The sequence below is a fragment of the Pongo abelii genome, chromosome X, assembly GCF_028885655.2.
Source record: "Pongo abelii isolate AG06213 chromosome X, NHGRI_mPonAbe1-v2.0_pri, whole genome shotgun sequence".
Classification (NCBI taxonomy): Eukaryota; Metazoa; Chordata; class Mammalia; order Primates; family Hominidae; genus Pongo; species Pongo abelii.
The window spans coordinates 158,612,591-158,634,730 of record NC_072008.2 but is presented as its reverse complement, the minus strand read 5'-3'; the positions used below and the strand labels follow the sequence as shown (position 1 = coordinate 158,634,730).

Genomic DNA, 22,140 nt, shown 5'->3' with positions numbered 1-22,140 from the left:
TGGGTGGTGCCAGGGTCAGAGCCTCACATAGTTGAGAGAGAAAATCCTGGGATGTAAAACTGCTCTGAGCAGTTCCTTCTGGGTGGTGGATGAGCAGAGAGGAGTCCACCTGGGGCAGGAATGGAAGGTGTTCTGCACTCTTGTCTCAGTGCAGTTGAACTCCTAATTAAATTAAAAAAATAACTAGGTGATAGACACCCATCATATGCAAGGGTCTCCTGAGAGATAAGGATCTCATAATAAATAAGCCTATGAATTGATGCCTAGAAGTTAGCTGACTCCATTAGAGAAACATTTTAATTGGGTTATTTTTAGTGTAATTTGAGCAACACTAAGCAAGGGCTAGATTTTGAGTGGTGATGAAATGAATGAAAATCATGATTTGGATGGAAAAGAACCTTGGAGAGAGGGAAGGAGTTGATACTTGACTCAAATTCCATGAACTTTGAGCAGCATCCGGCAGGGAGAAACTCCTGCACATGAAATGTTGAAAATATATCCTCTAAGAGGGAAAATTTACTGAGTTTTATTTATGAAGCAACATTTGTGACTGATTTGGGATTCCATGTTCCATTGAGCTGCGTATTCTGAGATGTACTGGATAACAATGACAAAAATTCCAGAGAAGACTGTGGTGGGATCTGAGGTCAAATAATATTAGAAATAACAGCCATCTGCCATTCATTAAACTTCTAACTATGCCAGGCCCTGAGCCAGGTTCTTAACTTGTATTGCACACACTCTAATAGTCCTAATGGACAGGGCTTATCACGCCTGCTTCACAGATAAAGAACCCGAGGCTCACAGGACTTGGGCATTTCCCAGAATCACATGGCTAGTAAGGAACAGGGCTGGAATCAGACTCCTGGTCTGAATTCCTGTAGAGCCCATGCTGTTCCCACTCCTCCCAGCCTGAGGCCGACCTCTTGAATAGTACTTCATTTCTCTTCTCAGCACTGTATGATGTCTCTCAGATGACAAAAATAGGGACTCTGAGGCCAAGGTAGCAGTCGTAGGCCTAGAGAAGGTGACAATGAGAATCAAACACCATTTCAGGGTGGCCTGTGGACCTTATTAATCCAGGGATCTCCTGTGTCAATCCCCAGGGTTCCTTGAGAGCTGACTCTACCCAGGAGCTGGCATTTCTGTTCAGAGCCAGCACTTCCCCACATTACAGCACCCTTCTCCTGGTTGTCCCCAGTGTTCCCTCCTATCCAAATCTGGAACTTGGACTGCTGCTTAGCTTGTCACTGTGGTCTCTGCTAAAGGCTGTGCCCAGAACACAGTACAGAAGCCCAGAATCGCCTGTTCACCCTGTGACACAGAGCATGCCTACACCCTGCAGAAGTACTCTGAGTGTTCTGTCCCATTCCTGGAAATCTCTCTTATAGCAGATGTCTAAATATCAGTGCCCAAAGTCAAATTTATGTAGAAATTTATGTTGAAAGGGGCTTTCAACTTCTCCTCTGCTTTCAAAGGATTTAGTGAGGAGCCGGGAAAGGAGAGCAGACAGGACACCCTCAGCTGGCAAGGGGCATTAGGAGGATGCAGGGAAGAGCAATTACCAGCGTCCATGAGACAGACCACATGTGAAATTAAGTCCACAGAGCCCCAGGCAGGCTGCCACTCAGAGCTCTGAATCCAGATTTCAGCCCAGTGGGGGCAGAGACCTGAGGGAGAGAAGTGGGAAGTGGCGAAGGAGGACATGGCAACAAACAGGGATAGGCTTGAGAAATCTGGACACTATCATCATCAACAGGATGTGGCTTTGTGATCCGAATGGGCAGGCCTGTTGGATGAATGCATCAGCGGCATGTTGGACACCTTATGCTCATTCAAGATTCCCCTCCTTCTGTCAGGAAGAATATGGCTGGCTCCCTGCATCATTCTGGGTGAGCTACCTCTCTTGACCACTCCAGTGGTCCTGTGCACCCTTGCCAGCATCCCAGGGCTGGGACCTGTATTTATGCCTACTGGGGCTGGTGAATTATCCCCTGGGGACCCTCCATAGAGGTTGGGCTATATGTGTGGGTTGCTGACTGATGATCAACAGCTGAGACTCACCAGGAATGCCAATGATCAGTGGAAGGTGATAGTGGGGCTGCATAGAGGGGAAATTGGAGGAAAAGTGCCCTGGGACTAATCAGCTCAGACTCTGCAGATGAAGGGCTTGTGTGGACATGCCTTGAAAATGATCCAGCTGGTGTCCCTGACTCAGATGGCCTCCTGTGTCTTCTGAGCTCTTGGCACACAAGGGGACAGGTGTCTTGGGACTGTAATCACTGGCCTCTGTTGCCACCAGACACTGTCTGGGGTAGAGGGCTGGCCAAAGGTGTGGACATGGGCAAGTTGGATGGAAACCCTGTGGAGATGGCACCCTTCATTGTTAAACTGACAGAACATGTGGGGTCCAATGCAAAAAGCTGAAGGGGTGGGTTGCCCCTCCACACCTGTGGGTGTTTCTCGTTAGGTGGAACGAGAGACTTGGAAAAGAAAAAGACACAGAGACAAAGTATAGAGAAAGAAATAAGGGGGCCCAGGGGACCAGGGTTCAGCATTTGGAGGATCCCGCCGGCCTCTGAGTTCCCTTAGTATTTATTGATCATTCTTGAGTGTTTCTCGGAGAGGGGGATGCGGCAGGGTCATAGGATAATAGCGGAGAGAAGGTCAGCAGATAAACACGTGAACAAAGGTCTCTGCATCATAGACAAGGTAAAGAATTAAGTGCTGCGCTTTAGATATGCATACACATAAACATCTCAATGCCTTACAGAGCAGTATTGCTGCCCGCATGTCCCACCTCCAGCCCTAAGGCGGTTTTCCCCTATCTCAGTAGATGGAAAATACAATTGGGTTTTATACCAAGACATTCCATTGCCCAGGGACAGGCAGGAAACAGATGCCTTCCTCTTGTCTCAACTGCAAAGAGGCATTCCTTCCTCTTATACTAATCCTCCTCAGCACAGACCCTTTACGGGTGTCGGGCTGGGGGACGGTCAGGTCTTTCCCTTCCCACGAGGCCATATTTCAGACTATCACATGGGGAGAAACCTTGGACAATACCTGGCTTTCCTAGGCAGAGGTCCCTGCGGCCTTCCGCAGTGTTTGTGTCCCTGGGTACTTGAGATTAGGGAGTGGTGATGACTCTTAACGAGCATGCTGCCTTCAAGCATCTGTTTAACTAAGCACATCTTGCACAGCCCTTAATCCATTTATCCCTGAGTTGACACAGCACATGTTTCAGAGAGCACGGGGTGGGGGTAAGGTTACAGATTAACAGCATCTCAAGGCAGAAGAATTTTTCTTAGTACAGAACAAAATGGAGTCTCCTATGTCTACTTCTTTCTACACAGACACAGTAACCATCTGATCTCTCTTTCTTTTCCTCACAAAAAGCATCATTCACCATCCTGTTGGGAGCATCCTCACCTCCAAGACACTGTTTGGGCCTGAGGAGAAGGAGTCTGCAGTGACCCAGTCGTGGTATTTTCCACAAGAATTCTGAAATGAAGCAAGCACAGGTAAGGGAACTATGGGTTTCTTCATGGAGGCAGGAGGCCCACACAGGGGCAGGCTCCACACTTTGAATCAGCGAATTCCCATGCCTGGTAATTTCATTTATTCATTCATTCATTCATTCATCCAGCAAACTTTTGTTGAATACATGCTGAGGAAACATGAGGTAACAGAACAAAGTGACAAGGCCCTTAATCCAATATGTGGGGGATGTAGGGGAGATGGTGAGGTGGTATGAGTCACTCATCTGAGCCAGGGAGGCCAGGAAGGCAGAGCCAGACTTGGAGGCAGGCCTTGCACAAGAAAGGGAGGGACAGCCTATGACCAGGCCAGTAAGCTGGCCTTCTATGACACTATTGATCTGATTTTCTTCCTCGATGCTGCCTGTGTGTGAAAGCAACTGCCACTTTCTGTGCCCACCTGCCTTTGTTAATAGGGAAAGCGCTCATGGTTGGCAGATGCTCACTTCTGCTCACCTCAGGTCACTTCTACTGAAGGAACGGTTTTACTGCAAAAGCACAGGAAGAAACTTTTGGGGATGATGAATATATTTTGCGCCTTCACTGTGGTTGTAGTTTCGTGGGACTATATATTTGTCAAAACTCTCTGAATTGTTTCTCAGTATTTCAGAGAAAAAGTAAGCAGGAAACCAGGAAGGAAATAGATTACCTGATTAAAATTAAAAATAAACAAACAAACAAAAACACCGCATCCAACTATAGCAGAATAAACATTCCTCTCAAGTGTGCATAAAATATTTACCAAGATAGATGGTATTCTGGGCCATAAAACAAAACTTACAAATTGAAAATATTAGAAATAATAAAAAGCATATGCTTTAAGATGCTTCTTGAAGACCATAATGTAGTTAAGCTCAAAATCAAACACAAAGATAACTGAAAAATGCTCAAATGTTGTAAATTTTAAAATATGCTCCTAAGTAATCTATGGATCAAAGAGGGAGTCTTAGGAGAATTTTAGAATATACATTAAGTTGAATGAAAATAAAAATATACATACAAAAATTTGAGGGATTCAGCTAAAGTAGTCCTTGGGAAAAATGTATAGCATATTTTAAATATTTATATTAGAAAATAAAATCTAAAATCAATAACCAAAACTTCCACTCTAGGAAACTAAAGAAAGAAGAGCAAGTTGAATTTAAAGAAATTGATGAGGATCCCACCTTCCTCCCTTCCCAAACTCCCACCTTCCTCCCTTCCCAAACTCCCACCTCTCCCCTCCTTCCTCCCTCCCCACCATCCTAGAACATACACACACACACACACACACACACATCATTTTACAACAGGTTCTTTTTATTTTGGTCATCGTGGGGTGTACCCTGTGGGGTGTAAAACGTACTCTAGACCCTGTTGGCTATTTATTTGGGGTTAGACCTCTGGAGACTTTTCAGGTAAATCTGAGTTCTCTGGTCTTGCCCTGAAATTACTGGCTGCCCGTGGAGACACTAGAGATGTTGGAGGTCTCCTTGTTTTGCTCATGCTGTGGCTAATTTTGATTAAGTTCCTCATTCAGCTGGTCACAGGGGCTGGATGGTTTTGGCTCGCTTCCTTCCTCAGGTTTTCTTGAAGCAGAGATCTTTTTTGAGAGAGTTGTTTTTTTTTTTTCTGGAATTCCCTAAAAGGTTTCCTTTTCCCTTCCTGGTTGTCTTAGGAGCCTGAAAGGACAACAGGGAGATCCACAGAAGGGGACTGATTTTGGGGAAGAGGATGGAGGAGGGGTGGGAACAGGGGCTTCAGGAGAAGAGGTGGGGGTAGGGTAGGACACGGTAGGAGTCTTGGGAGGGAGGAGTCAAGGGGAAGACTAAGAGGAGCTTCTCTCACCTTGATAGGACTTATAGACTTAGTTTGCCAGGGGGCCTTCCTGTTCCTTGCCCCTTTGGTGTTGGCAGGTGGTTGTTCTTTGACCCCTGAGCTGGAGGTTTGTGGTTTCCTGGTCATCTTCACCATGTCAGTGTCTCTCAATCGTCTACTCCATGCCTCCTGGCCTCCCTATATATACCCCCCCTTTCACCGTGACGATAAAGCCATACCCGTGAGCTTTGATGGATCAGCAAGCCACTACCCAGCCAATGGTGGCTCTGAGGGGTGAGGGGCTTAGACATCACAAAGCGCTGTAAGGACATTGTCGTGGGTGGGAGGGGGGAAGGGGTATGGAGACAGGGAAGAGGGGAGTCTGATGACAAAGCCAGGATGCTCTGATTGAAGAAAAAGGGGACATTTCTTTAGCACTCCTAAAGAGCTTTCCCAAACTGAGTAGCGGTGCTCCTTTCCTCCCATGTTCAACTTGGGTGGGTCCCATGGCAGGGAGAGAGTATTTCCTCTAATCCTTTCCCCAAAGTCACCCCATTTCAGTGCTTCCTTCTGTTTTCTCCCACCATTATCTAGTTTTTGTACATCTTACCAGAAATCTCTCCGAGGTAATCTGACTGTATTTAAATATATGTGTAGATGTGAATCATCCTACTTCACCCCTAAAAATTTCTCTTATGCATCTTGAAGACCACTCACTTGGATACCACCGAGGAACTTTCCCATCCTACTGATGGAAAAGTGTCCACGGAAGTCTCCTGGGGTTTCAGTTTTCCCCAGTCTGAAATCACTGCATTCAGGCTGTCAAACTCCAGTGAATACATTTGCTCCACTGGACATCTTATGTGTCTTGTTTCAACTATAGGGTTATGCTTATCTCAGTAGATGTAGTACCCAGGCCTGGATTTTAACAGTGTAGAGTGAATGAGGCAGATTTTCATGCCAGAAATTATGCAGGATATTTGCATGTAGGAAACAAAAACCTAAGACTGACGAGTTCATGGAAAAGGGTGGTGTTGAGAATAGTTCAACAATGTGCCTGAGGTTCTGTCCAGTGTAATAAGTTTTTTTTAAACGCCTTTGTATTGGAAAGGGACAAATAAAACTGTCTTTATTTACAGAAAATAAGAGTATATACAGACAATTCTATCTATCAAAAAAATGCTTCTAAAACTAATAAGAGTTTAGCAATGTTGCCGGATATAGATCATTATACTTGTGTTTTTACACTAGCAATGAGCAATTGGCAACTGAGACAAAAACAATGCAATTTAAAATAGCATTAGACAATAAATATTAAATGGATAAATATGACAGAAGATGTATAAGATCTATCCATTGAAAACTATAAAACATTAGAGAGATAAATTTAATGAGAATCTAAGTAAACAGAGACATAAACTTTATTCATGAGTCGAAGGAATGAATATTAAGATGTCATTTGCCCTCAAAGTTTTTGACAAATTCAATGCAATAAAAATCAAAATTCCCAGATTTTTTAAATATAAATTGAGAGACTGACTCTAACATTCATGTAGAAGTGCAAAGGCCCTAGAATAGTCAAAGAAAACTTTAAAAAATAGAACAAAGTTGGGGGAGTTACCCTACTTCATTACAAGGTTTATAAACTAACAATGATCAGTATAGTGTGCAACTGTCATAATTATAGCAGTATATCAATGGAAGAGAATAAAGTCCAGGAATGGATCCACATGTATATGTATATATAGACAACTAATTATTGATAAAGATGCAAATGAAGATTAGAAGAAAGAAATGATAGTGTATTCAACAATTTGATTTGAAACAGTTGGATATCCATATGCAAAACTAAATTTCAATCCATACTCTATCTATCTATCTATCTATAAAGGGAGAGAGAGAAAGAAAGATATTTTAAGGAATTGTCTCAGGTGACTATGAGGTCTGATACATCCAAAATCTGTAGGACAGGCCAGCAGGCTAGAAACTGACACAGCGTTTTTACGTTCCAATCTTGTGGTAGAATTCCTTCTCCAGGAAATCTCGGTCTTTTAAGACCTTCAACTGATTGGATGAGGTGCACCCACATTATGGAGGTAAACTGCTTTACTTAAAATAGATTGTAAATGTTGATCACACGTACAAAATACCTTCACAGCAACAGCTAGGCTAGTGTTTGACCACACAACTGAGTACTATAGCCTAGAAAAGCTGACACATAAAACTAACCATTGCACGTACCTTGCCCTATACAAAAATGGAACTCAAAATGAATCATAGCCCTAAATGTCAAAAATACTTTTTTTTCTAGGAGAAAACAGAAGAAAAGTTTTATAACCTGGGGTTATGTTTTAGTTAGCTTTGGCTTCCATAACAAAATGGCATGGATTATGTAGCTGAAACAACAGAAATTATTTTTTTCACAGTTTTAGAGACTAAAAGTCACAGATAAAGGACTGGAGTGGTCAGTTTCTTATTCCCAGCTTGTAGATGGCCCATTCTTATTATGTTCATTCTTGTCCTTTCATCTGTACATGTGCATGGAGAGAGGGAGAAAGGGAGGGAGGGAGGGAGAGAGAGAGAGAGGGAGGGAGAGAGCGAGAGAGAGAGAGAGAGAGAGAGAGAACTCATGCAAGCACAGGAGTGCTTTCTTGTGTCCCTTCTTATAACCACACTAATCCTATGGGATCAAGGCCCCACCCCTATGCCTCTTTCAATATTAATTACTTCCTTAGAGGCCCCATCTCCAAATACAGACACTGTGGGGCTGAGGGATTCAAAATATGAATTCGGTAGAGGACATAACCATTAGCAAAGAGTAAACACATAGATTAATAAAACAGAATAGAGCTCAGAAACAGACTGGCACACATATAGTCAGGTGAATTGCAACAAAGGCAATAATGGTAAAAGTATAGTTTTTTCCAACAAATGGTGCGTGAACAATTGGACATCTAGACACAAATAATAATAATAATAATAATAATAACCTAGACATATCCTTAAAAATTTCACAAAATCAACTCAAAATACGTCACAGATCTAATGCAAAATGCAAAAACCATACAACTTCTGTAAGAAAGCATAAGAGAAAATCTACATAAATTTGAGTTTGATGATGAGTTTTAAAATTCAGCACCAAAAGTATCATCAATGAAGGAAAAATTAGCCAAGTTGGACTTTATTAAAATAAAAATCTTATGCTCTTCAAAAAACAGAGTTAACAGAATAAAAACAGAAGCTACAGACTAGCAGAAAACATCTGTAGCACACATATGTGATAAAGAACTTGTCTCTACAATATACACGACTTCTTAAAACTCAACAATAGAAAATAAATGAAAATAGTTGAAGATCTGAACAGACAGTACACCAAAGAAGATACACAGATGGCAAATAAGCATAGTAAAAGCCCTGGACATCCTTTGTCATTAGAGAATTGTGTACTAAAATGAGAAACCACTATACACCTATTAGAGTATCTAAAATAAAAAAAAAAGACCAATTGCTAGTGAAGATGTGGAGCAACAGAAACTCTCCTTCATTGATGGTGGAAATGCAAAATGATGCAGCCACTTTGGAAGAAGACAGTTTGGCATTTTCTTAAAAAAACTGAACATAGTCTTACGATAAGATTCAGCAATCCTATGCCTAGGTATTTACCCAACTGATTTGAAAACTTATGCCTACATAAAAATTTGTATGTGAATGTGTACAATAGCTTATTTCATAATCACCAAAAATAGAAGCATCCAAGATGTATTTCTTTTGGTGAATGGATAAAAAACATATTAAAAAAACAGAATACAGCCCAGAAATAGACCTGCACACATATATTCAGGTGATTTATAACAAAGCAATAATGCTGAAAGTATAGTTGTTCCAACAAATGGTGCATGAAAAATTGGACATCTATACACAAACAATAATAATAATAACCTGGACAGATCCTTAGGTATTTCACAAAGATTAACTCAAGCTACATCATAGACCTAATGCAAAATGCAAAGATTATACAACTTCTATAAGAAAACGAGAAAATTTACATAACTTTAAGTTTGGTAAAAAGTTTGTAAATTCAACATCAAAAGCAAAAGTAGCAATGAGCACACCTAGCACCCAGATGTAAATTTCTAGAACCATTTCCCATTAAAAGGAACCAGATCTCTGGAGAAATGGCTGATTTTAGGACTGGGGCAGGGCATAAACCCGATGAGCCTAGAGCATCTTGTAGTCCTAGAAATGGAGGGCTGAAGAATATGGTAAAGGACATCACAGTGTTGTATTGAGCCAAATCCAGACTGTGGAAAACTGGAAAGAACACAAGATCTGTTTCTTTCCAACAACAACAAAACAGTGGCAAGAAAACAGGTCATGTGGAGGGGACCTACAAATGATAGAAGACTTAAGGGGTATGACCAAAAAATCACTATATAATACTATATTTGGATACTCATACAAAGAAACACAATTTTTATAAAGTATAAGTCTACCAGGTCAGTGTGTAAAACAGTTGAACATTTGATAATCATTTATTTATTTTTTAGAAATGAAAATAATATTGGGTTTTTGTTTAATACAAAGTCCCTATCTTTTAAAAATATCATATTGAATTATTTAGAGATGAAATTGTATGATGTCTTAGATTTGCTCCACGTTACTCCAGCAGCTTAGATGCAGGTAGGTGAGTGTCTAACTGGAAACAGGTTTGCTGTGTAGTTAAGGTTATTGATGCTGAGAGTCAGATACACTGGGTTCACTGTATTAGTCTCTCTATTAATCTGTATGTATGAGGCTTTCCCTAATAAAACATTTTTTATCATAAATATCATTCCACTAAAAGTTAAATCATAAGTGAAACTGATTACTTTGTAGAAATAAATAAATAAGTGACCAAGTGACCAAACTGATCCAAAAAGAAAACCTTAATTAAACTATACAGACTGAAACTATACAAGCTCAAACTATTCAAAGCTCAAGCCACCCTCAAACGTTCCATGTTAGTCAGTTTTGGAGGCCAATTCTACTAAATAATCAGGGGACACTAACCACCATCTTATCTCAGCTCTTCCAACGCACACAAAATATAGACAATTGTTCACTTTGTTCTCCCAGATGAGCCCTCTTGGATTCAAAAAACAGATGAGGACCACCTCCCACCCCTGATATAAAAAACACATCAAGCAAGCTCTGTTACATAGCAGCAATTATCCTATGTAAATTAGTAGAATATTAAATGAACCAACAGGCTCAGCCCAAGGAAAGACAATATGATTCCACATTAGGAAAAAAAGTTTCATTGTAATTCTTTACATACAAAATAGAGTAGAAAAAAATTTGATTGTGTCAATGGGTACAGAAAAAGCTTTTGAAAGAAATTCGATGAGTTCACAGTAAAAATATTTAGTTAACCTGTATTGAAAGATAACTTCTATTTCCTAAAATCAACAGCAAACATACTTAAATGCAAAACGTTCAAAGAATTATCATTAATGTCAGGAACAAGAAGTAGATGTAGGCTATTATCTCTATGTTTTAAATCATCATTAAGACACAAAGTCAGAGCTATAAGTATCAAAATAAATAAGGGGTGTGAATATTGGAAAAATACATAATGTTTAGTGATAACGCCATTATTGGTCCTGAAAATTCAAAGGAATAGGCAAGTGGAATATTCAGGTGAATGGGCTTTCAGAAAGAGGTGTGTAACAGATTACTATAGCAAAATCAAGATCTTTGACATGCGAAAGCAATACCTAATTAGAACAAACAATAGAAAATATGCCATTTGCAATAGTAACAAAACCCAAGAATTACCTGAAAAGAACCCTAACAAAAATGTATAAGGTCTTTCTAGAGGCAACTATCAAAGTATACTGATAGATTCAGGTTAAGAGGGTCTGAAATAAAGAGGAGCATAACCTATTCATTGATGGGGAACAGAACATTGTAAAAATGTCAATTATACTTAAATTATTTACAATTTAGTGCCTTACCTGTAGCCGCCAAAATTACAATCAAATTTGGGCTGCTATTCTCTGCTTCCCAAATCAACCCTGGAAAATTATAGAAGGGAAAAAGAAAGAGAAAAAAAAACAATATCAGCAATAAAATCTAAGCAACAAAACAGAGAAAACCCTGGGTGAGACTGAAGACTGTGTTGAAGTGGTACTTGTGTTTGGGACAGTGTTGGTTGGAAGGGGGTCAGCAGCAGAGATGTAGGGGAGGTCTGCAGGCTGCCTATACGGCAGATGACTGAACGAATAGGATGAACAGTTTTAAATTTCCACCTCACTTCATTGCACAATCTGAAATACCACCTCAAAACACAATGTCAGTAGCCCCAGAGTAAAACCAGGACTCCAGGAAAACTGTGTTGGTTAAGGCAGTGTGGCTCCGGAGTTCTGCTGATAACAATCTGTAACCAACATAGTGGGAAAGGATTTGCGTTTTAAAATATTGTTTCAACAGAATATAAACAATGGAACAGAAGCAGAATAGAATGTCAGAGTGAATCATGCATATTAAGGGTACGTATTCTTTCACATAAATAAATATATATATTGCTACCTACATATATACTTGGAAAATATGTAAAAGATATTTCTTTGATGGAGAGAATGAACCATTTAGGACAAAAAGTTTGCAAAGTCTAGCTCTGGTTGGGGAGGAACCCCCGTGAGAAGATGTGTGTCTTCTCCCAGAGGTCATTACAATCACGGGTGCTGCAGCTCCGCAGGGACCATCTGTCCTGGGACCCGCAACCATGCTCTGCAGGGGCTGCAGCTGGGCAAATGCTCAGAGGTGACAGAAACAGAGCATCTCCCACCCGTCACTTCATCAAAGAGCCAGGAGCCAGGAGGAGGACTCTCCTGAGTGAGGACTGAGGGTCCACCCGCCCCCACAGTGAGAGGGGCCACAGAATCCAGCTCAGCCCCTTCTGTCAGCCCTGGAAGACCCTGGCAATGTTGTCACCTTGACCACATTTCTCAGAGTCAGAAACTTGATCTGAGGGAAGCAGACACCATCAACAGAGAACAGGGGCCCAGGCTCTGCCAGGTATCAACGTCAGGACCCTGAGGAATGGCAGGCTTCCCCACCCCCACTCCCACCCCCACCACGACCCACAGTGCCATGATCACCACTGCCACCCCCAACCCCATCCTCAACACCAAGACCGCCACCCCGCACCTCCACCCCCACCCACATTAAGGCAGGATCCGGTTCCGCCCTTTCTGTCAACTCACAGAAGCGCCAGGTGGCCCGGATGTGATGCCACTGACTTGCGCATTGGGGGTCAGAGAGAAGCCAGGTTTTTGGTCTTAAGAGCAGCTTGAGATCGGTGGAAGGAAGCAGGCCCAGGCTCTGTGAGGGGTCAAGGTGAGAAGCTGAGAGAGGACTGAGGACACCTCACCCCAGAGAGAGCCCCAAATAATCCAGCACCGCTCCTGCTGCTAGCAGACTTCTCAGGCAGGGCCGCACCCCAGCCCCCCGTGGCTTAAGCCCCAGGGTACTCTGGAGACAGAGCCTGGTGTGACTAGGAAAGGGCTGGTTAGAAGGGTGCAGCGTCCAGGCTCTGCCAGGCATTAACATCAGGAACCTAACAGAGGGCTGAGGGCCCCTCTTCCCTATTCCCATCCCCTACCACATCCCCATTCCCATCTTCATTCCCAACCCCATCATCACCCCCATTCCCCAACAGCACCCTCATCCTCCCCAGTCCCCACCATCTTCATCCCTCCCCCATCCCCACCCTCATCTCCCCAACCCTCACCCTTCTATAGCTCCATCCTGGCAGAATCTGGGTCTGCCCCTGCTGTCAACCCCGGGAAGCCCCGGGCCTGGATGTGACGCCACTGATTTGCGCATTGGGGATTAGAGAGAAGCGAGCTTCTTGGTGTGACCGGCGGCTTGGGATTGGAGGAGGGAAGTGGGCCCAGGCTCTGTGAGGAGGCAAGGTGAGGGCTGAGGGAGGGCTCAGGATGCCCTCACCCCAGATAGAGGGCCCCAAATAATCCAGCTTCGCCCCTGCTACCAGCCCTGGACCATCTAGGGGCAAACTTCTCAGTCAGGGCCACCCCCAGCACCCTGCCAACCCTGCCACTTAAGCCACAGGGGACTCTGGAGTCACAGCAGGGCTGCTTAAGAGAGGGCAGGGCTGCTTAAGAGAGGGCAGGGCCCAGGCTCTGCCAGGCATCAACGTCAGGACCCTAAGTTAGGGCTGAAGGCCCCCCAACCCCATTCCCATCCCCCCTCCATCCCCATTTCTATCTACACTCCTAACCCCATCCCCCACAAGAACCCCCATCCTCCCCAGGCCCCACTACTCTCATCCCACCCCACCCCCACCCTCATCTACCCCACCCTCACCCCCTTATCCCTACATTCTGGTAGAATCCGGTTTCGCCCCTGCTTTCAACCCAGGGAATCCCCGGGTGCCCGGATGTGACACCGCTGACTTGGCGTTGGGGGTCAAAGAGAAGAGAAGTTCTCGCTCTGAGTGGCGGCTTGAGATTGGTGGAGGGAAGCGGGCCCAGGCTCTGTGAGGAGGCAAGGTGAGACTCTAAGGGAGGACTCAGGAGGCCCCCACCCCAGATAGAGGGCCCCAAATAATCCAGCACTACTCCTGCTGCCAGCCCTAAACCACCTGGGGGCGGACTTCTCAGTCTGGGCCACCCCCTGCACCCTGCCAACCCCTGTGGCTTAAGCCGCAAGGGACTCTGGAGTCAGAGCTTCGTGTGACCAAGGCAGGGCTGGTTAGGAGAGGGCAGTGCCCAAGCTCTGCCAGGCATCAAAGTCAGGACCCTAAGTGAGGGCTGAGGGCCCCCAACCCCCATTCCCATCCCCCACCCCATCCCCATTTCCATCCCCATCCCCACCTCCATCCCCCACCAGAACCCCTATCCCCCACCAGAAACCCTATCCTGCCCACTCCCCACCAAGTTCATCCCTGCCCCCACCATTCCCATCTTCCCCACCCCTGACCCTCCTCCTCACCCTCCCACCCCCCCACACCCTGGCAGAATTCGGTTCTGCTCCTGCTTTCAACCCAGGGAATCCCTGGGTGACCAGATGTGGTGCCACTGTCTTGCACATTTGAGGTCGGAGAGGAGCAAGGGCCTCGCTCTCAGGGGCAGCTGGAGATCAGCTGAAGGCAGCTGGCCCTGGCCCTGTGAGGAGGCAAGGTGAGATGCTGAGGGAGGACTGAGGAGTATCTCACCCCTGGTAGCGGACCCCAAATAATCCAGTGCCGCCTCTCCTGCTGCTAGCTCTGGACCATCCAGGGCAGGACTCCTTAGGCTGGGCCACCCCCAGTCCCCCACCACTTAAGCCGCAGGGGACTCTGGAGACAAAGCTTGGTATGAACAGGGCAGGACTGGTTAGGAGAGGACAGCTCCCAGGCTCTGCCAGGAAAAGATGTCAGGAACCTAAGGGAGAGCTGAGGCTGACCCCACCCCAAACTCCATTCCTGTCCCTACCTCCATCCCCCATCTACACCCCCCATTCCTCCACCCCATCCCTACTGGCAACTCTATCCCACATCCCCCACCCCCATCCTGGCAGAATCCGGTTCTGCCCCTGATTTCAACCCAGGGAAGCCCTAGGTGGCCGGATGTGATGCTGCTGACTTGTGCATTGCGGGTCACAGAGAATTAAGGGCATGGTTTTGAGGAGCCGATTGAGATCAGCAGAAGGGAATGGGCCCAGGCTCTGTGAGGAGGCAAGGTGAGACCCTGAGGAAGGAATGAGGAAGCCCTCACCCAGATAGAGAACCCCAAATAATCCAGCACTGCCTCTGCTGCCAGCCCTGGACCACCCAGGGCAGACTTCTCAGGCTGGACCGTCCCCCCTCCCCACTGCCACTTAAGCCACAGGGGACTCTGGAGTCAGACCTTGGTGTGACCAGGGCAGGGCTGGTCAGGAGAGGGCAGGGGCCAGGCTCTGTCAGGCATCAATGTCAGGACCCTGAGAGAGAATTGAGGGCCCCCACCCCAACCCCTATACCCATCCCTAACCCCATACCCACCCTACTTGCATTCCCAGCCCCATCCCCACACCCTACTCCATATTTGCAGGATCTGTTTCTTTGTCTGCAGTCAACCCACAGGAGCCCCAGGAATGACAGACAGGCACGCCCATCCTGACGTCCACATCCAGGGCTGAAGGAGGGAAGGGGCTTAGTATCATGAGCAGGGCCTCAGTGGGGGAGTCTCTGCTCCTCAAGCCCTGCTGGGAGTAGAGGGAGGCCTCAGGGAACGCAGGTCCTCAGGATAGGGGGTCCACTCCACCCCTGTCTGAGACTGAGGCACCTCCTCTTTCATCCTCGGGAATCAGAGGGTTGGAGACTCAGGTCAGCAGAGGGTGGGGCCCAACCCTGCCAGGATCAAGGAGAGGAAGAAGAGGGAGGACTCAGGGTACCTTTAAGTCCAGATCAATGGGGACCTTTGCCCTGGGAGGTCCAGTGCACAGTGGCCACCTGTAGCCCATGCCCGCTGATTTTTGCTCAGAGGGGACCAGATCAAGGATAGCCCTATGTGCCAACCTCTTTTGTGCCACAGGAAAGAAGTTGAAGAGCCCTCAGGGTGATGGGGTCTTGCAGTAAAGGGGAGCTATCTGCTCATCTCAGGGGGTTTCAGGTTGAGGAATGGCAGGCCCCATCACGATGAAGAGTAACCCACAGGAGGCCATAGGAACACTCACCCCAGAACCAAAGGGGTCATACCTGGACACCCCATGTGGGGGTGACAGGATGTAGCTCCATCTCATTCCTGTTTTCAGATCTCAGGGAGGTGAGGAACTTGTTCTCCGAGGGTGACTCAGGTCAACACAGGGGTCCCCATCTGGTGGATAGACAGAGTGGTCCCAGGATCTGTCAGTAGTTCCGGTGAGGAACATGAGGGAGGATTGAGGGCACCCTTGGGCCAGAACACAGATGAAGACCTCACGGAAATCTGCCCTGCCCCTGCTATCACTCCAGAGAGCATGGGCAGGGCTGTCTGCTGAAGTACCCCCACTTACCCTGGGATCATTGGTGTCAGTGAGGGGGAGGTCTTTGTCGAGGGGTCTGCACTCAGGTCAGTAGAGAGAGCGTCTTAGGCCCCGCCAGGAGACAAGGTAAGAACCAAGCAGGTTCCTCACCTAGGACACATGAATTCCAATGCATTTCAGCATCTCTTGCTGTCCTTCCCAAGAGGACCTGGGCACGTGTGACCAGATGTGAGTCTCCTCATGTCCTGTTCCCTATCAGGGATGTGAGCTCTTAATCTGAGTTTCTCAGACCAGCAAAAGGGTGGGATCCAGGCCTTGCCAGGAGAAAGGTGAGGGCCCTGTGTGAGCACAGAGGGGACCATTCACCCCAAGAGGGTGGAGACCTCACAGATTCCAGCCTACCCTCCTGTTAGCACTGGGGGCCTGAGGCTGTGCTTGCATTCTGCACCCTGAGGGCCCATGCATTCCTCTTCCAGGAGCTCCAGGAAACAGACACTGAGGCCTTGGTCTGAGGCCTTGCCCTCAGGTCACAGAGCAGAGGAGATGCAGACGTCTAGTGCCAGCAATGAACGTTTGCCTTGAATGCACACTAATGGCCCCCACCGCCCCAGAACACATGGGACTCCAGAGCGCCTGGCCTCACCCTCTCTACCGTCAGTCCTGCAGAATCAGCCTCTGCTTGCTTGTGTACCCTGAGGTGCCCTCTCACTTTTTCCTTCAGGTTCTCAGGGGACAGGCTGACCAGGATCACCAGGAAGCTCCAGAGCATCCCCAGGAGGCCCTAGAGGGGCACCAAAGGAGAAGATCTGTAAGTAAACCTTTGTTAGAGCCTCCAAGGTTCAGTTCTCAGCTGAGGCTTCTCACATGCTGCCTCTCTCTCCAGGCCAGTGGGTCTCCATTGCCCAGCTCCTGCCCACAGTCCTGCCCACACTCCTGCCTGTTGCCGTGACCAGAGTCATCATGTCTCTTGAGCAGAAGAGTCAGCATTGCAAGCCTGAGGAAGGCCTTGACGCCCAAGAAGAGGCCCTGGGCCTGGTGGGTGTGCAGGCTGCCGCTACTGAGGAGCAGGAGGCTGTGTCCTCCTCCTCTCCTCTGGTCCCAGGCACCCTGGAGGAGGTGCCTGCTGCTGGGTCACCAGGTCCTCTCAAGAGTCCTCAGGGAGCCTCCGCCTTCCCCACTGCCATCGATTTCACTCTATGGAGGCAATCCATTAAGGGATCCAGCAACCAAGAAGAGGAGGGGCCAAGCACCTCTCCTGACCCAGAGTCTGTGTTCTGAGCAGCACTCAGTAAGAAGGTGGCTGACTGGATTCATTTTCTGCTCCTCAAGTATTAAGTCAAGGAGCCAGTCACAAAGGCAGAAATGCTGGAGAGTGTCATCAAAAATTACAAGCACTACTTTCCTGTGATCTTCGGCAAAGCCTCCGAGTCCTTGCAGCTGGTCTTTGGCATTGACGTGAAGGAAGTGGACCCCACCAGCAACACCTACACCCTTGTCACCTGCCTGGGACTCCTATGATGGCCTGGTGGTTGATAATAATCAGATCATGCCCAAGAGGGGCCTCCTGATAATCGTCATGGGCATGATCGCAATGGAGGGCAAATGCGTCCCTGAGGAGGAAATCTAGGAGGAGCTGACTGTGATGAAGGTGTATATTGGGAGGGAGCATAGTGTCTGTGGGGAGCCCAGGAAGCTGCTCACCCAAGATTTGGTGCAGGAAAACTACCTGGAGTACCGGCAGGTGCCCGGCAGTGATCCCATATGCTATGAGTTACTGTGGGGTCCAAGGGCACTCGCTGAAACCAGCTACTTGAAAGTACTGGAGCATGTGGTCAGGGTCAATGCAAGAGTTCTCATTTCCTACCCATCCCTGCGTGAAGCAGCTTTGAGAGGGAGGAAGAGGGAGTCTGAGCATGAGTTGCAGCCAGGGCCACTGGGAGGGGGCTGGGCCAGTGCACCTTCCAGGGCTCCGTCCAGTAGTTTCCCCTGCCTTATGTGACATGAGGCCCATTCTTCTCTCTTTGAAGAGAGCAGTCAGCATTCTTAGTATTGGGTTTCTGTTCTATTGGGTGACTTTGAGATTTGTCTTTGTTTCCTTTTGGAATTGTTCAAATGTTCCTTTTAACGGATGGTTGAACGAACTTCAGCATTCAAATTTATGAATGACAGTAGTCACACATAGTGCTGTTTATATAGTTTAGGAGTAAGAGTCTTGTTTTTTATTCAGATTGGGAAATCCATTCCATTTTGTGAATTGGGACATAGTTATAGCAGTGGAATACGTATTCATTTAGAAATGTGAATGAGCAGTAAAATTGATGAGATAAAGAAATTAAAAGATATTTAATTCTTGCCTTATACTCAGTCTATTCGGTAAATTTTTTTTTAAAAAGAATGCATACCTGGATTTCCTTGGCTTCTTTGAGAATGTAAGACAAATTAAATCTGAATAAATAATTCTCCCTGTTCACTGGCTCATTTATTCTCTATGCACTGAGCATTTGCTCTGTGGAAGGCCCTGGGTTAATAGTGGAGATGCTAAGGTAAGCCAGACTCACCCCTACCCACAGGGTAGTAAAGTCTAGGAGCAGCAGTCATATAATTAAGGTGGTGAGATGCCCTCTAAGATGTAGAGAAAAAGTAAGAAAGGGGTGAGGGTGTGGGGCTCCAGGTGAGAGTGGTCCAGAGGTAAATGCCCTGTGTGGGGCTTTTTGGACTTTGGGAAACTGCAGTTTCTTCGGAGGGAGCTGATTCTAATGAATCGGGGCGGGGGGGGTGCGCGGTGTCCAGAGCCAGATTCTCAGAGAGTGTGAGAAAAGCTCATAATGCAAAACTGAACAGTTCTCTTTTGATGGTGGATGAACAGAGAGGAGTGGGGCAGGAATGGAAAGTATCTTGTACTTTAGTCCCAGTGCTGTTGAACACAGTGCAAGAGCTAGGTGATGGACACTCATCATCTGAAAGCGTTTCCTGAGAGAGAAGCATAAATCTCCCTGGAAAGGAGACCCAGAAGCCACTGGCCAGGTACTTTTCTGCCTGACTGGGAGAACTAGAGCTGACGCTATTAAAAATGAATTTTAATTAGATTATCTCAAGTGCGGTTTGACCAGTTGTAAGCAAAGTGGTGAAAACATGAATGAAAATAGTGATTTGCATGGAAAAGCATCTGGGAGTGAGGGAAGGAGTTGGTCTCTGACTCAAATTCAAGGAGCTTTGAGCTGCATCTGGCTGGGAAAAACTCCCGCATACTCAAATTTTGAAGTACGTTTTCTAAGAGGTAACCACTTACTGAATTTTATGGATGAAACTTCATTTTTTGTCTAATTATTCCATGTCCTATTGAGCTCTATGTTCTCTGATAAGTCTCGGAGAAGAACGACAACAGCAAAATCCCAGAGTCCTAGGGCCTGGGGTCAAATAATATTAGAAATAACAGGCATCTGCCACTCTTTAAACTCCTAATTTACACTAGGCCCTGAGCCAGGTGCTTCACCTACGTTGCATACACTCCAACTGTCCTACTAGACAGGGCTTATCACATCTGCTTACAGATGAAGAATCAAGGCTCACAGGGCTTGTGAATTGGGACATAATAACAGAGTATTTCTTGGGTATTTCCCAGGATCACGTGGCTAGTAAGGAACAGGGCTGGAACCAGACCCCTGGTGTCAATTCCTTTAGAGCCCATGCAGCTCCCACTCCCCCCAGCCCGAGGTTGACCTCCTGACTGCTACTTTATTTCGTTTCTCAGCACTGCACCATGTCGCTCAGGTGACAAAAAGAAGGACCTTGAGTACAGGATACTAAAAGCAGACCTGGAGGTGACAATGAGAATCAAACACCATTTAGGACTGGTGTATGCTGGGTTCCTGAAGACCTGACTCTGCCCAGATGTGGCCATTTCTGTCCATTCCCAGCACTTTCCGGAATTAAAGTACATTTCCCCTGGTCCCTTCCATATTTTTTGTCTGACTCTGGAACCTGGCCTGCTGGCCAGCTTGTCATTGGTCCCCACAGAACAGCCTAGAATCACCTGTTCTCCTCCTGACAGGGAGCATTTCTTCTCCCTGTAGAAGTCCTCTGGCTGTCCCATCTCTCACCCAGGAAGCCATGTGATATCAACAACCATTTTGATATAAAAATTCACATGGGACAGTGACTTTTGGACACCTGGGTACCACTCTGGTTATCTTCGACACAGTCTCCAAGTGTTTTCCTAAGGGATTGAGTCGGGTCTGATTTGCCATATTATCTGTTAGTTCTTGGGATATCCACCTGAAGTTACATGAAGTTTGGAACCACCTCGATACTTGAAATCAGACTTTTACAGGGTGTTTTATTTGGAATTCACCTCTGAACACATGCACAGATGAATGGTCAAAAACCAAAGCTTCCCTCATGAATATTAGGTGAGGAAACACTGTGGAAATCCCAGTGGAACAAACATCTACTTACTGAGGCTAAATTCCTAAATCTCTGGAGTCCCCCAGGAGGTGAAACCTAATTCCTTGGAATACATGTCAGCTTTGATGAAAAAGGAATAATTAAGCAGCCTTCTACTGCCTCTTGTCTGTTTAATTGCTCCATGGAAAAATACTGGTTTTCAGTGTGCCTAGAGGCACCTGACAGGTGTTCAGGCATGTGCAGAGTAGCAGAAACTCACAGGTTATGATTTCTATCATGAATCAAATGGAGGAAAAAATTCTCAGCCTAGTTAGTGGGAGCTAAATGATAAGAACTTATGAAAACAAAGAAGGAAATAACAGACACTGAGGTCTACTTGAGAGGGGAGGGTGAGAGGAGGGAAAGAAGCAGAAAAGATAACTATTCGGTGCTGGGCTTAATACCTGGATGACAAAATCTGTATAACAAATCTGTGTCACGTGTTTACCTGTGTAATAAACCTTCACATGTACCCTCAAACCTAAAATAAAAGTTAAAAAAAAAAGGGTGTTGCAAAGATAAGCCTTCCGGCTGAGAACTTCAAGATTCTTGGACAGTTGTGATCCTATATTAGAAAGCATCTGTGACATACTAGACCCTTGAACAAGCTGGAGAACTTCAAGGCAAATTTGGCCTTCTTAGAAACTCCTCCTAGAAATGAGATGGATTGTGTAACACCAAATTACAATAGTTGCTTTTTATTGAGTACTTACTGTGTAACAGTTTATGGGGGAAACTATATTACTTTCCCACATCTTGTCTTCCTCTCCTGTCTGGACACATGGGAACAGTAAAGTCCACCTGCAGTTAGGAAGAGTAGTGTGACAACCCCTTACCACTGAAACATGAGCAGAAGCATTGTTTGTCACATCCAGGAATTGCGACTGTGGCATTTTCCACTTTCTCCCTCCTTTCAATGGCAAGATGGCAGCTCCAACTTGAGATGATGGAATCACAAAGTGGAAGCAGCATGGATCCCTGGGTCACATGAGAGTGTAGAGCCCCTGGCAAACTGTATCACAACTTATGTATGCATAAAATAAACTTGTGTCATGCCAATCAAATTTCAGCATTTCTCTGATGCATCAGCTAGCAGTTACTTTAACTACCATAGCTACCATTTCTGTTAAGCACAAATATTTTGTATTTCAAAGGTAAGAGTTTGCATATTGTTATTGCAAAAATTATAAAAATGTATATAATTCACAATTTTCCCCTTTACAAAACTCCTCCACAGTTTATCCCTCTCCTTAGAGGTCACCACAATTAATAATCTGGTATGTATTATTTTAAAACGGATTCTAGGCTATTAATTGACAGATAAGCTATAACGATATATTGTTTTTATTTAATACACAAGAATGATAAGTACATA

General features: G+C 45.7%; 1 pseudogene; it reads left to right on the top strand.

Annotated features, from left to right (window-relative positions):
• The first annotated feature begins 17,186 nt into the window (after nucleotides 1-17,186).
• Nucleotides 17,187-18,233, top strand: LOC100451076 (melanoma-associated antigen 4-like; annotated as a pseudogene).
• Nucleotides 18,234-22,140: the final 3,907 nt, after the last annotated feature.